Below are 16,378 nucleotides of genomic sequence, written 5' to 3'. Positions count from 1 at the left end.
TCCAATGAGTCAACTCTTCACATCAGGTGTCCAAAGTATTGGAGTTTCAGCTTTAGCATCAGTCCTTCCAAAGAACACCTAGGACTGATCGCCTTTAGAATGGACTGGTAGGATCTCCTTGCAGTCCAAGGGACTCGCAAGAGTCTTCTCCAACACCACAGTTCAAAAGCATCAATTCTTCGGCGCTCAGCTTTTTTCACAGTCCAACTCTCACACCCATACATGACCACTCGAAAAACCATAGCCTGAACTAGACGGACCTTTGTTGGCAAAGTAATGTCTCTACCACTCTAGCTTTTCTCATTGAATTATGTATAGCATTTGCAAGGCAAGAAGGAGTTTTCTTGTATGTGTTTGTCAGCTTTGTAGCAGTTTATAAGACTTGGTTTTATTCAGCTACTTTGCATCAATAGCTACTAAGTGAGAGGTGCAGCCATTCCTGCTGTGGAAGAGAGAGGACATTGACTAAGGAGAAGAGTCAGTGATTGTGAAAAGATGCTTGTAAAATATTTTTTAAGAGATAGAAACTTAAGACTATTTTCTTTTTAGAATGATGACATAAGTGATAATTTATGACAAGTAGTGATATGATATTGACACACGAGGGGGAAAGCAGAGTGTACGGGGTTTGCATTCAGAGTCTCTGTCATTGGTCTTGTGTTCTCAGCCTGTCCTGTGCCACCTGCTTCCTGATGTCCTGGGGAGGGCCTTCCTCTCTGAGTTCTAGCAGTGCCACATGGTGCTTGGCACGTGGTGGGATTTAGTTAGTATTTATGAAATAATTTCCTACCAGCTCACCTGTTTATTGTTGGTAACCCAAAAGTAAAACAGTGAAAATGCCCAGGTTCTAAATGTACTGGAGTTTGAAGCCATATTCTCTTATTAGAGAGGAACCAGTATACTTGTTGAGAAGGTAACAAAGAGAGCCCCATGGCCAGGAACTCTTTATCTGTTTTATACATGCACACACACATACACACATACACACACACACACACACATACACACATACTGTATATATGTATGTATATGCTATATTATATATATATATATGCTGTACTATATTATATACTTAGATGTACATATACTATAATAATAGTATATCACATACTATATACTATTTAATATTTCTCATGTGAACCAAGACCTAATAAAATTCAGTTGTAAAATGATAGGTAGGTATAAACGATAGGTATAAACCTTTATTGCAAATTCAAGAGAAGCAATTGTTTTGTTTGTCCTTTGTTTTTACAATATAAACAACCTACATTTTGCCTTTTTCTGTAGAACTTTCTGTTACTTGATGAGATAACACAGTGCCACCCTCTGCTGCCATCAAATGGTAAAACTATTGTGGATGTACAGGCATTTACAGCTTCTTGGGAAAAGGTAAGAAACCTTCCATTCCAAAACTGTAACTGCTAAAAGACCACTGGGACATAGATTTATTGGAAACTTTTGATATTTTACACATACTGTAAAATGTGACTTGCTCATTTACTGAGAATATGTTATAAAAATTGTCAGAATCAGGAATAAGTTTTGCAATGAATGGAGATTAAGTGTAAAATCAGCCTGAGGAAATTGACATGTTGCTGTTTTTCTCATTTTCAAGAGAGCTTTTAATTAGCACGTGTTGAACTTAAAGTGCATAAATTGTTCTTTTATTTTTTAGCTTATTTTTCATTATGTTTTATTGGAGAGTATTATGGCAGAAAGTGAAGAGGAACTAAAAAGCCTCTTGATGAAATTGAAAGAGGAGAGTGAAGAAGTTGGCTTAAAGCTCAACATTCAGAAAACTAAGATCGTGGCATCTGGTTCCATCACTTCATGGGAAATAGATGGGGAAACAGTGGCAGACTTTTTTGGGAGGGCTCCAAAATCAGTGTAGATGGTGATTGCAGCCATTAAATTAAAAGACGCTTACTCCTTTAAAGGAAAGTTATGACCAATCTAGATAGCATATTCAAAAACAGAGACATTACTTTGCCAACAAAGGTCCTTCTAGTTAAGGCTATGGTTTTTCCAGTGGTCATATATGGATGTGAGAGTTGGACTGTGAAGAAAGCAGAGCACCGAAGAATTGATGCTTTTGAACTGTGGTGTTGGAGAAGACTCTTGAGAGTCCCTTAGACTGCAAGGAGATCCAACCAGTCCATTCTAAAGGAGATCAGTCCTGGGTGTTCTTTGGAAGGACTGATGCTAAAACTGAAACACCATTACTTTGGACACCTGATGTGAAGAGTTTACTCACTGGAAGAGACTCTGATGGTGGGAGGGATTGGGGGCAGGAGGAAAAGGGGACGACAGAGAATGAGATGGCTGGATGGCATCACCAACTCGATGAACATGAGTTTGAGTGAACTCCAGGAATTGGTGATGGACAGGGAGGCCTGGCATGCTGCAATTCATGGGGTTGCAAAGAGATGGACACGACTGAGTGACTGAACTGAACTGATTAAATATAATTCCCTGTGCTATACAATAGGATCACCTTTAAAAAACATATAGAGCACAAATACATCTTTTCTTAAAAACCCAGATCTAACATTTTGAGCTGAAATGTGAAGTGTAAGTTGCTTCAGTTGTGTCTGAGTCTTTGTGACCCCATGGACTGTAGCCCACCAGGACCTTCTGTCCATGGGAGTGGATACCCACCCCAGTATTTCTGTTGTTGTTGTTCAGTCACTCAGTCATGTCCAAATCTTTGACACTACATGGACTGCACCACGCCAGACTTCCCTGTCCTTCACCATCTCCCAGAGTTTGCTCAAAGTCATGTCCATTGAGTCGATTATGTCATCCAACAATTTCGTCCTCTGTGGTCCCCTTCTCTTCCTGCCTTCAGTCTTTCCCAGCATCAGGGTCTTTTCCAATAAGTCGGGTCTTTGTATCAGGTGGCCAAAGTATTAGAGTTTCAACTTCAGCATCAGTCCTTCCAATGAATATGCAAGATTGAGTTCCTTTAGGATTGACTTGTTTGATCTCCTTACTGTCCAAGGGACTCTTGAGTCTTCTCTAACACTACAGTTCAAAAGCATCAATTTTTTGTTGCTCAGCCTTCTTTATGGTCCAACTCTCACATCCATATATGACTAGTGGAAAAATCTTAGCTTTGACTATACATACCTTTATCGGCAAAGTAATGTCTGCTTTTTAATACACAGTCTAGGTTTGCAATAGCTATTCTACCAAGGACCAAGCATCTTTGAATTTCATGGCTGCAGTCACTGTCTGTAGTGACTTTGGAATAAAATCTGCCACTGTTTCCACTTTCCCCCTTTCTATTTTGCATGAAGTGATGAGACCAGATGCCATGATCTTAGATTTTCGAATTTTGAGTTTTAAGCCAACATTCACTCTTTTTCACTCTCCTCTTTCACCTTCATCAAAAGGCTCTTTAGTTCCTCTTTACTATCTGCCATCATCTGCATGTTTGAGATTGTTGATATTCTGTCAGAATTCTAGATTCCATTTTGTGATTCATCTAGCTTGGCATTTTGCATCATGTAGTCTGCCTAAAAGTTAAACAAGCAAGATGACCATATACAACATTGACGTACTTCTTTCCTGTTTTTTAACCAGTCTGTTGTTGCATGCTGCTTCTAGCTGTTGCTTCTTGATCTGCATACAGGTTTCTCAGGTGACAGGTAATGTGGTCTGGTCTTCACATCTCTTTAAACATTTTCTACAGTTTGTTGTGATCTCTACTATCAAAGGCTTTAGTCAATGAAGCAGAAGTAGATGTTTTTCTGGAATTACCTTGCTTTTTCTGTGATGTAACAGGTATCAGCAATTTGCTCTCTGGTTGCTCTGCCTTTTCTAACTCCAGGTTGTACCTCTGGAATTTCTCAGTTCACGTACTACTGAAGCCTAGCTTGAAGAATTTTGAGTGTTACTTTGCTAGCATGTGAAATGAGCTCAGTTATGCAATAATTCAAACATTCTTCTGTCCATATGTGAATCCAGTAAAATTATGTTGATTATTGTTATATTTTCCACTTTCTAAAAAAAACTTGTGTTACTTTATTAAAATGTGTAAGTTAAATTAAAAACTTTAATTTGTAGACATCAGAGACGCCAACCCTACAAAAACTTTCCTTTACTGTCAGACCTGGTGAAATGTTAGCAGTGGTTGGACCTATGGGAGCAGGAAAGGTAAGTTATGGTGATGCAACACCACATCCCCTGTTAAATTCTCAGAATTGAGCCCAGATCTGTGTGTGACTTAGTTTGCACTGAGTGTATCTAGAACAGCATCTCTCTAGGTGTGTTCCATGAGACATTCATTTTACCAGAATGTTTCATGGCCAAATAAATCAGGATAAACCCCCACTGTCTTTTCCTTCTTGGTGCTTCACATTGCCCTGTTAGGAACTGCCTGTGGGGAATTTGGACGTCTCAGTGAAGAAAATTATCTATGTGACAGCTGTTCAGGATAGACAGAGACAATGAGGACTTCTTTTCATCTTAGTGGCCCTTCCAGAAAGTCTGGAGGTCATAAAGGCTCTTCCTGGAAGCTTTGAGCATTTCCTTCTGTGACTTGACGTGATCCCATCAGTACACATGTAGCGAATGTGAAACCACGTGCTGGAGATAAAGGTACAGATGTGAGCAAGATCCTGACTCTCTGCCTTTCAGAGGCAACCAAGTTCAGGGGCGAGACAGATATGCAGACATATTATTTCAGCCCAGTGTCATGAGCACTCTGATGGTATGGATACACACACGCCACATCTGTGTGATGTTGAAGATTGAAAGGAAAGGTGCACATGCACTTGGTCTGAAACAACAAAATACCGAAACCTAATGTGGGATGTGAGCTTCCCTGGTGGCTCAGTGATAAAACAATCCCCTGCTAATGCAGGAGACACAGGTTCGGTCCCTGGTCTGGGAAGTTCTCACTTTGCAATTGTGGAACAACTAATCCTATGCACCACAGCTGTTGGGCCTCTGCTCTAGAGCCTGGGAGCTGAAACTACTGAGCCCTTGGGCCATAACTGCTGAAGCCTGCCTGCTAGAGACTGTGCTCTTCAACAAGAAAATCCATACACTGCAATGAAGACCCAGTGGAAGCAAAAATAAATAAAAAATTAGAATTGTGGTATGGCAGAAACCAACACAACATTGTAAAAAATAAATGAAAAAAAAAAGAACTAAAAATAAATTAATTAATTTAATTATTTTTTAAAATGTGGGATGTGTACATGAAGGGTGTTGATTTCCTCTATGATGGGCTTTTGCTCTGCAGACACAACTCACTTCAGAGTTCTTTCAGTTAATCATCTTTGGCTATATTCTTCACACATAGCTTTTTAAGAACAAGTATTTGTCAAGTGAAGGATACCAGATGCAGGAATAATTGCAAAAACATCAGATACATAAAATACACATCCTGCCTGGCTCTGCTAGAGAAGGATGTTAAGCATTCTCAATTATTCTTTGCTGAGTAGAATTTCATTTGAGGGGATACTCCGGCAGAGTAGATTGTTTATACTATTAATATATTCCTATCAGTCATTTTCATTGACCATTAGTGTTAGTTTCTTTTCTTTTCTTTTTTTTTGTCTCAATTGAGAGAGCTGTACTTTATTCTGTTCTGAAGGAAACATGTATCAAGCACCAGGGTGGGGTTGGCTGTACTCTGGGTTGTGTTCCCTCTTTAGTGCTGCCTGTTCACGTGTGCATGTTGCCGTCTATTGCAGTCGTCACTGTTAAGAGATCTGCTGGGGGAGCTGCCCCCGAGCCAGGGGAAGGTCAGCATGCTTGGGAGGATCACATATGTTTCTCAGCAGCCCTGGGTGTTTCCAGGAACTGTGAAGAGTAACATTTGGGACTAAATATGAAAAGGAACGATATGAAGAAGTAATAAAGGCTTGTGCTTTGGAATGGGTGAGTAATGACTTCTAAGTTGCATATACTTGAATTTCAAATAATGATAGTGGTTTAAACTACAAAATTTGTTAAATAAGCAGGCGTACATATGCTATCATTTTAATTCTTATATGTTAATAACACAGAGAATACATTATCTGAAGGGGGGATTGTTTCATTCTGTGAGGTTTTCGTTCACTTTCAACTTTTTTAATGGAAAGTTACAAGTATTTACAAAAATAGAGAGCATGGTGTAATGAGCCCTCATGTACCAGCCCCAGCTTCAGCCAGAATCAGCTTGTGGCCAGTCTTGCTGCATCCCTACCCATGCCAGCCCCATACCCACCCCAGAGTATTGTGGAGCAGATCCTAGACCTCAAATTAGTTCATCTGTAAACATTTCATTATTTTTCTCTAAAAGATAGGAAAGCTTTGGGAAAAAAATCACTACTTTATTTCACCTGGAAAATACCTCAAATTCCTGAATATCACCCACCTGCTAGTCTGTGTTTACATGCTGCTGATCATCTCACTGAGAAATCTTCACCACTGTTGGAAGCCACACAAGGTCTGCCCCCTGCACTTGGCTGATGCCTCCTTGGTCCCTTTCAGTCTGTGAGTTTCTCTCTCCGTTTCATTTTTGACTTGTAATATATTATTTTAAGAAAATAGAATGCTCCTAAACTTCTTTTTAATACTGCATAATTTCACTGAGGGAGACTGTTTTCAGAAATGGCATTGTGTTTCACAGAGAATGGTAAGATGAAAGGTTGAACTGTATATTGGGAATTAAATAAGATTAGTGAATAAATTATAACTAAACTTAAGCAATATAAGAATACAATTTGGTAAAAAGAAAGGAAAAAGGGTAAATAATGTTAAATACTATGTTACTCTCTCAGGTTGTAAAAACTCAGTGAATAATAGCATTAAAGGTCTCCCCTCAGGATCTTTCAGTGCAGTCTGGACATCTGACTGCTCTTTTGTACTGTGAGGAAAAAACAGGGACAGATTTTTAAAGTTGTGGTGTTGAAGGCTCCAAACCTTTTACCATTACCATTACCTTTGTGAGGAAATGGTAATTCTCCTGAACAACGGCTTGAACATCATAGGTTGCATCAGGTGTGTGTGTTCATGCTAAGTCACTTCAGTCGTGTCCAGCTCTGTGGCCCTATGAACTATAGCCCACCAGACTCCTCTGTCCATGGGATTCTCCAGGCAAGAATACTGGAGTGGGTTGCCATTTCCTTCCCCAGGGATCCTCCCAACCCAGGAATCAAACCTGAGTCTCTGTCTCCTGCATTGGTGGGTGGGTTCTTTACCACCAGCACCACCTGGGAAGCCCTGCATCAGGTGAGCAGCATTTTACAATGATGTGGACACACAGAATTGCTTGTTTAATGGGCCTGCTTCTTTACTTCAGGTTCTTGTTCATGGGTGACTGTACATTTGCAGAAATGATGTCAAGTTAGCAGGGATGAGCTAGATTTTTATTAAATGGTCTAGGTACCATATAAGAAGGGAAAGCAAACATGGAACAGTGAGAACAGTAGCCTCCATTAATTCAGAGTCCACGTGCAAATCATTTTTCTGCCTTTCACACATGTGCATGCACACATGTAAAAAGGTTTATGAGTTATTCATTCTTTATGAGTGCTTTCGATATTCCCATCTTCATTTTATAGTTAGTAAAACTGAGGCCGGGACAGATGAGACACCTCATCTCTACATTTGTAGCTCAAGTTCAGATCCTTGGGACCAATGCTTTGCCGCAGCCTCGTGGGGTTACTGGACCACTAATGTGGGCAGTGTTCTGGGGCTTCACCCACATGGGGCATGTGTGCAGCACAGACTTTGGTGGAAGGGGCCCTGCAGGACTGGGATGCACAGCAGTTCCTCTGTACATGATGTGACATTTATAAACATGGACTTCTCTCCTATTCTGCTGCATAATTGGGACATGAATTTGGGTCCCTCATGCCCATCCCCTCCTTGGCAGGAAGGGCCCAGTGTGGAGAAGTAGTGGAGAGGAGAGTTCTGGCCCCAGGCTCATCACTTGCCCACTGTCACTCTGGACACGTCCTATTACATGCCTGGACCTCTGATATGTCTGCAGCAAAATGAGGACTTTGGGTCCGAGGGTTTCAAGGAGGTTTTCTTGCTGCTCTGAAATGTCATCTTGTTCATCAGAGGTTAGCAAGGTCTTTACAACACCTGGGAAGCACTTAGTAAGTTATGAGAGCATCTGCTTATCTCCTTCTGGATCCCAGGTATCAGTGGATGGTCATAAGGCAGACACAGGAAATAGTGGCATCTTGGAGTTAGTCTGCCCATAGACACAGAGACGGCATGTCTGGTAGAAAAGGCTTGGCCTTTGGAGAGAAACAGTCCTGGGTAGTGACTCCAAGTGTTTGTCTCAGTTTCCTTTCTTGTTAAATGGAGGAGGGGTGGGATTCCTGTAAAGGCTCAAGACAATGCCTGTGAAATGTAAACAAACCAGTGTTTCAGTAAATGATGACCATTGTTGCTATTCTAACCTTTTTCTCTCCATCCATCTATCCATCTATATAAAAATAATAAAGATTTCTCCTTATTGTTCTCCTTACTCCCACCTCCCCCAAATCCTGGAGGTAAAGCCATGAAAAAGCAGTATTTATTTATTTATTAAAAATTTATTTAATTGTAGGATAATTATAATATTGTGATGATTTTTCTATACATTAGCATGAATTGGTCATGGGTATACATATGCCCCCCATCCTGAACCCACCTCCCACCTCCCTACCCACCCTGTCCCTCTAGGTTGTCCCAGAGTCCTCACTTTGAGTGACCTCCTCACTTTGAGTGACCTGCTTCATGTGTCAAACTTGCACTGGCCATCTACTTTACATATGTTAATATACATGTTTCAATGCTATTCTCTCAAATCATCTGACCTTCACCTTTTCCCACTGAGTCCAAAAGTCTGTTCTTTACATCTGTCTCCTTTGCTTTCTTGCATGTAAGATTGTTATTACTGTCTTTCTAAAAGCAACATTTTTTATATAACATATGTTAAAAACAACTAAATGTATTATACTAGATTAGATTGAAGTAATCATTTAAGTTCATTGAGCTGAAAACTTTTCTGGAACAAAATAGCGAGACATGAAGTAATCACACTGACAACATCAATTCAGGCTGATGACATCAACTCCAAGGTCTAGGAGTCAGAAGGTTCAGGAATTGAGTCCTGGTTTCTCTGTTGATCAGGTATGAGGTTTTGACTGATTGATCCTTACAAGCCTGTTACTTCATCTGTAAAATGGAGATATTAAGACTATCAACCTCATGAGTTTGTTTTGAAGATGAAATGTGGTCGTGATTTTAAAGCACCTGCTTGCTAGGGACATAAAAATCATTCTGTAAGTATTAGAATGATTTTGAAAACAAATTAATTCTTAATCATAAGCTCAGTCAGTTTCTGGTAAAATTACATCCATAAAATGGGACATATAAGAAAGAAGGTATCTGAGTATTAACTTCCATTGTTTGAGTTGGTATTTCTGTAGGTGCTCTACACACAGTTCATTGTATGAATCAACAATATTCTGTTACCATAATATAACCAAATAGTGTGCAACATTTGTCTCCGTGTTATCTTTAAGGCTTTTGAAAATGTTTAGTGAACATATCTTTAAAGGTATCAAATTGATAAATTCTAGTTTAATATTTTCCCACATAGATCACTTACTTGGGCATTTTCTTTTCAGACTGCCTTGACAACCATAGGATAGTAAGTTTATTGACACTTACATATCCAAGTGTAGAGGCCTTTAAGTCTTGAATTACTTAAGTGTTGTTTTCATTTCAAACATACTTTCAGTCACCACCTGGACAGCATGATGTGAAAGAGCAGAAGGCTCTGAACTGACATGAGCTGGTTCAGATTCCAGCTCTTCTGTTTAAAAGCTGACCAGTGATGTGGTCCTCACTCAGTCTCAGTTTCTTCATCTGTGAAATGGGGCCAACACTTACTGTGCAGCTTGGTGTGAGCATTAGAGATAATCAGCATCAGGTTCCAGAACAGAGGTTGGTGCACAGATCTTACCCTCCCAGGAGCTATGAGAAGCCATGTGCACATGTACAAATGATGGAGCAGAATAAGACGGGTCCTTCACGAGAAATGAGAAATGTAAACAGAACCCAGCAGGAAGAGAGATGAGTCCAGGATGGTTCCATGGGAGAGTGTGTTTGGGCTGAGCCTGGAAAGATGGGTGGGATATTTACAGGCCATGAGAGGAGGGGCAATTCTACATGGAAGAAAAGCTGTGAAGGAAGGCAGGGCTCCTGCTGTTTGACTCTGGAACCCAGCCCTCCTCTGCCAGGGCCTCACATCTGGCCACATTAACCATTTCAGCAGTCTGCTTCGTGGTGCTTCTACTGTAAGTCTCAACCATCGCTGAAGAGCCCTTGATGTGCTTCTGGACGGATGGCATCAAACCAGCATCACCATTTCCTAGTTTTCCTCTAGTGTGTGTGTCTGCTATTCAGTGAGAATTGGTTAAATTTTGGGGCTTCCCTGGTGGGTCAGACAGTAAAGAATCTGTCTGCAATGCAGGAAGACCTGGGTTCACTCCCTGGGTTGGAAAGATCCCTTGGAGAGGGAAATGGCAACTCACTCCAGTATTCTTGCCTGGAGAATTCCAGGGACAGAAGAGCCTGGTAGGCTGTAGTCCATGGGATCACAGAATTGGACACGACTGAGTGACTAACACTTACTTACTTAACTTAGAGGTGACAAATATGAATAAGAACACTTTCTTGTCAGTGAAAGGAACTATAATATATGCCCAATGCAGGCTTTTTCCCTTTAATCAGAACATGTTGGATGAGAAATCAACTTGACTAGGTTTTACTTCAAATCCCCCAAAATGTTTTTCCCCTTGGTGGCTTGTTCATATATAATTTGTGAAGTCAACAACATATTCAAAGTATTACTACCAGACTCAGAGATAGTTTCTTATTTCCTGGAAAGAGAGGCCGTGAGTGCTTTTTCTAGCATGTGGTTAATATTGCTGTATTACAACGTGGTGCTATGTTAAGAAGAAAACAAATTTGAACAACATAAAGCATAAAAACTAAGTGGAACAGTTTGCAAGGACTGTCAACAGTGAAAGAGAGGCCAAGTAATTGTGTGTGGGGGCATGAGGCTGAGAACTTAACATAAAGCTCGTTTTTTCAATGAAAACCAAAAGCAAGAGATGGTGTTAATTTCTGAGCTCAAGAAAGAAAGAATGTGAGGTAATTATACATTATCACAACAGAACATTTGCTGCCTTTCATCAGATGCACCTCCATTAAGATTTGAGTGAGTGGAGAACCTGTGTGTGTCTGTGTGGTGTCAGGGAGGGTTACGATGGAGTCTCTTTCTTCTGTGGTGGTCATGTGCTTTGTATGTTATGATTCGCACTGTAAACAGGGTCCTACTGTTGGCTTGATGAGAAAATAGGGATCAGTCACCAAGAGCAAGTTATAATCAACTCGTCCTTTTTTCATTTGTGGAGGTATTCATATACTTCTTTAGATTTTCACAGCATCACAGCATCCTTGAGTTCAGTGATGCTGGTTTCTGCAGCACATTCTATAGAAGAGGAAAATGAGACTTAGGGAGATCAAAGGACTTGTTTGTCATGGTGGCACCAGTGAGCTACTTGCTTTCTCCCCAGATTTGTTGCAGTAGAGACAAAGAAGTAAGGGCTTCATCTGCAGAAAGGTACTGCTGTGCATCTTAGGTTGAGGCATGGGGGGTTTAGTGATAAAAAATCTAAACCCTGTCTATGACAGAATGTGCCAATTGATAATTATAGGCAACCTAAGACTTCTAATGAAATACCATGTAACTTAAGTCTAAGGCAGAGGAACCAGAGATCAAATTCCCAACATCTGTTGGATCATAGAAAAAGCAAGAGAAATCCAGAAAAGCATCTACTTCTGCTTCATTGGTATGATAAATCCTTTCACTGTGTGGATCACAACAAAGGGTGGAAAATCCCTAAAAGAGATGGGAATACCAGACCACCTTACAGGCCACCTGTGAAACCTGTATAGAGGTCAAGATGCAACAGTTAGAACTGGACATGGAACAACGGACTGATTCCAAATTGGGAAAGGAGTACAAGGCTGTATATTATCACCCTGCTTATTTAACTTACATGCAGAGTACACCATGTGAAATGCCAGGCTGGATGAAGCACAAGCTGGAATAAAGATTGCTGGGAGAAATATCAATAACCTCAGATATGCAGATGACACCATCCTTATGGCAGAAAGCAAAGGGGAACTAAAGAGCCTCTTGATGAAGGTGAAAGAAGAGAGCGAAAAAGTTGACTTAAAACTCAACATTCAGAAAATTAAGATCATGGCATCCAGTTCCATTACTTCATGGCAATAGATGGGGAAAGAATGGAAACAGTGACAGACTTTATTTTCTTGGGCTCCAAAATCACTGCAGATGGTGACTGCAGTCATGAAATTAAAAATGTTTGCTCCTTGGGAGTAAAGCTATGACAAACCTAGACAGCATATTAAAAAGCAGAGCCATTACTTTGCCTACAAAGGTCCATGTAGTCAAAGCTGTGGTTTTTCTAGTAGTCATGTATGGATGTGAGAGTGGACCATAAAGAAAGCTGAGTGCAGAAGAATAGATGCATTTGAACTGTGGTGTTGGAGAAGACTCTTGAGAGTCCCTTGGGCTGTAAGGAGATCTAACCTGTTACTCCTAAAGGAAATCAGTCCTGAATATTCATTGAAAGGACTGATGCTGAAGCTCCAATACTTTGACCACCTGATGGGAAGAATCAACTCATTAGAAGAGTCTGATGCTGAAAAAGATTGAAGGCAGGAGGAGAAGGGGATGACAGAGGATGAGATGGTTGGATGGCATACCCAACTCAGTGGACATGAGTTTGAACAAGCTCCAGGAGATGGTAAAGGACAAGGAAGCCTGGAGTGCTGCATTCCTTGGGATCACAAATAGTCAGACACAACTGAGTGACTGAACAACTACTTAAGCCTGATTATCTCATCATTTTGGGAATGTTCTCGTCATCTATTCTTTTTTTTCCTCATGGCACTCTGGGGAAAATAGGCTGATTTGTCTATTTGCTTCTTAAATAATAGTCAAATATAACTTTTGATCGATTCCCAGATCCTCAAGTTACAACTTTATTTCCTTCTTAGCTTTGAGTTTGTCCTGCTTTCACAGACAAGCATCTGCTTAGTCCAGCTGATCTGCTGGGTGTCCTTTGAACACACTGTTTCTTTCCTTTCAGTTTTCCTGCCCAGCTTGCTCTTTCTGCTCCCATTTCTTATACAGACCTTGTCTGTCATTTACTTTAACTATCACTGTGAAGACTTAAGTGTTATTCCTTCTCTGAAAGTGGGAAGCTAAGGCAGAGATCAGGAAAATTTCTTTTGAAGAGACACTCATTCCTTGATAAAAACCAGTCCTGTGCCTTTGCCAGCCTGGGCCACCAGCTCTCACACCTGTGTCTCTAGCACAGACCTTCACATCTGCCTGTCCAGCTGCACCGTGACATCACCGAGAGGTCATCTCAGTTTGTCCACAAGCGAAGTCTCCTAAACCTGTATCCACCATCTTCCCCAACTCAGTAAATGGAGACTCTGTCCTTCCCCCTCCTCACCCCAAACACCACAGTCTCCTCTTCTCTTACAGCCACACCCATGCTGTCAGCAGGTCTTTCGGACTCCACCTTCAACATGTGCCTGGAGTGTAACCCCATCTCTCCATTCCCACTGCTCTCACTCTGGTCCTGACCACCATCATCTCTCACCTCGATTATTCCAGTAGCATCCTCATTTGTATCCACCCTCACCTTTCCCCACTTACTGTCTTTTTCTGTAAAGCACAGGAGCGATTCCTTAAAACCTCAAACCAGGTCTGTCCCCCTCCTCCTGTTACTGTGGTGACCACAGGCTCCTTCTGCTCTGGCTCTGCTCTCACTCCCCTCATTATCACTCTGTTCTCCTGGCCTCCTTGTCCTGAACCCCTTGGGCATCTCCCTGTGGCCCCTGAACTCGCCCTTCCCTCTGTGTGGAGCAGCCTCTCCAGGTCTGCCTGAGCCCCTCCTTGCCCCAGATCTACTCACACCTCCTCTGAGCAGAGCCCTCACACTCCAGTGTGGACTCACTTCCCTCCTTTACTCTCCACCCCCCTGAGCCAGCTTGCTTTTCCTTCCTGTCCCCAGGCCTTGTGCTCAGGTTAATTTTCCATATCATCTGTCTTCCATCATGGAAAGAAACTCTAGGAGCTTTGTTTCTTCACACCTGAGTTCAGTGTGCCCAGAGCAATGCCTGTCATATAGTAGGTCCTCAGTAAATATCTGTTAAAATGGTCAAACACATAGATGCTGTGCAAAACTACAGAATGAATACAAAAAACACTGAGAGTGTGTGTGTGTGTCTGTGTTGTTTTTTTTTTTTTTAATGTTCAAGATCACAGTTTAGTTACTCTGACTGATACCCATTGCTCTAGCTTCCCAGGTCGCTCAGTGGTAAAGAACCCACCTACCAGTGCAGAAGACGCAGGAGACACTGATTCGATCCCTGGGTCAGGAAGATCTCCTAGAGGAGGAAATAGCAAACCACTCCAGTGTTGTTGCCTGGAGAATCCCATGGACAGAGGAGCCTGACAAGCCCTAGTCCAATGGGTTACAAAGAGTTGAATATGACTTAGCAGCTGAGCATGTATGCACGTTAATCAAATACTTGTATGAGGAACTAATGCTAAAAGTGTAAGATGGTAGTAGAGCACAATTTATATCTTTTTCTTTCCCCTCTTTTCTATATGTATAGGATTTACAGCTTTTGGAGGAAGGAGATCTAACTGAGATAGGAGATGGAGGAACACTGCTGAGTGAAGGACAGAAAGCCCGGGTCAGCCTCACCAGGTAAATGGGGTTTCAGTTGCCATCTGCCCCCTCTCCTCCGCAGCTCCTAGTGGACGTGAGCACACAGACCCTGCTCACCGCGTGGGCCTGTGTGAAACAGGGTCTTGGTCCTTTCCCTGGGCTCCTGGAATGAACCTGGAGTTGTTGGATGCCGTCATGATTGAGAGATGAGACCCAGGGAGTGTGAAGTGTCCTCTCCTGACATCTCTCTGTGTTTTCTAGAGCTGTGTATCAGGATGCAGACATCTACCTCCTGGACAATCCGCTCAGCACAGTGGATGCAGTAGTCAGCAGGGACTTTGAACAGTGAGTTTGCTCCTGTTTTCTATCATTTCTTCTTTCCAAGAGCCCTGTAGAGATGAGGGAAGAGAGCTCAGGCAGGTCTTTGTGCTCCAGGAGACTCAGCTCCCTCTGCCCTGGTGTCCCTCCCTCCCCTCCCTTCCATCCACAGAAGATCCATCATAGAGAAATCTTGCATCCTGATGAGGTCAGGACAGGAAAATACAACAGGTGCTTCCAGTTTGTGGGGGCCAGGGGGTCCATGCTTTAGGGAGTGACAAATAGATGGCAGTTTCCCTCCTGCTACTTGCAGTTGGTTACCAGATACTCTGGGTGGATTCAGACCCCAGGAATAAGAAAGATGATATAGGGTTTTTAAATCAGAGAGTGAAACTCTATAACCTGGTACTTGGCTGCCAGTTTTTTTCCTCCATCATTTGCTTAAGGCATGTTAGAGGCGAAATTTTGGGTACTGACATAGGGCTTCCATGGAACAACCCTGTTGGTTTATGCTTGTTATTCTATCACTTTGGAAATAAAGTCTTTATTAAGTCTAGACTTAATAAAGTCTAGAATTTGAGAATCATGTATTCCACATCTGAGTATGATTTCAATCATTTCAAGTTATTTCATGGATGCTTACTAGAAGTAATACTTAGACCTACAATGTAGTGTCATCTATAGTCTGGCTTGAATCTTGACTCTTATTCCTGTTTCCAGAATGTAGAACTTGTCAGTAGCTCCTGGTTGGCTACACAATGACTAAAGTAGAACAACTCTGATTCTTTTCTGTGTATAATGTGTCCTAAGACACACTGACTGAGGCCTCTTATGGAGTCTAGACTGGTCTTTTTGAAAGCCTTGCAAACTTGTTTTTCTTCTAAAACAGCCTTCACATCTCCCCCACGGTCAGGTCGCTTGCTGTTGTTCACTTTGTTAAAGCCAATGAGCCTTCCAGCTGCACTTATAAACACCCTGCACGTATAAACACTCTGCTGTGTGCACTGAGATCAATACCCTTACAGATGTTACTGCATAAACCTCTTAGTTTACAAGAAGGAAGGTGAGCCAGGAGATGGAAGGACCCACAATGTGCCCAGAATAAGGGAGACTGGGATGCCCAGCTCTCATTCCTGCTTCTGAGGAATCTGTCTCTATGTGGAGCTTGTTAAGACAGATGTCTGGGAAAAGCTCAGCCTAGTCAGGGCTTAGAGGGTTTTTAATACAGGATAGTAAATGCAGAATGTAAAGTGGAAGTGTCAGCTGGAGGCTTT

General features: G+C 41.7%; 1 pseudogene; it reads left to right on the top strand.

The window, feature by feature from the left end:
• Nucleotides 1-16,378, top strand: part of LOC113888437 — a 129,924-nt pseudogene that overhangs the window by 60,272 nt on the left and 53,274 nt on the right.

The sequence above is a fragment of the Bos indicus x Bos taurus genome, unplaced genomic scaffold (assembly GCF_003369695.1).
Source record: "Bos indicus x Bos taurus breed Angus x Brahman F1 hybrid unplaced genomic scaffold, Bos_hybrid_MaternalHap_v2.0 SuperScaffold_100135, whole genome shotgun sequence".
Lineage (NCBI taxonomy): Eukaryota > Metazoa > Chordata > Mammalia > Artiodactyla > Bovidae > Bos > Bos indicus x Bos taurus.
Note: the sequence above shows the minus strand (reverse complement) of the source record. Positions and strands in the feature narration are given on the sequence as shown.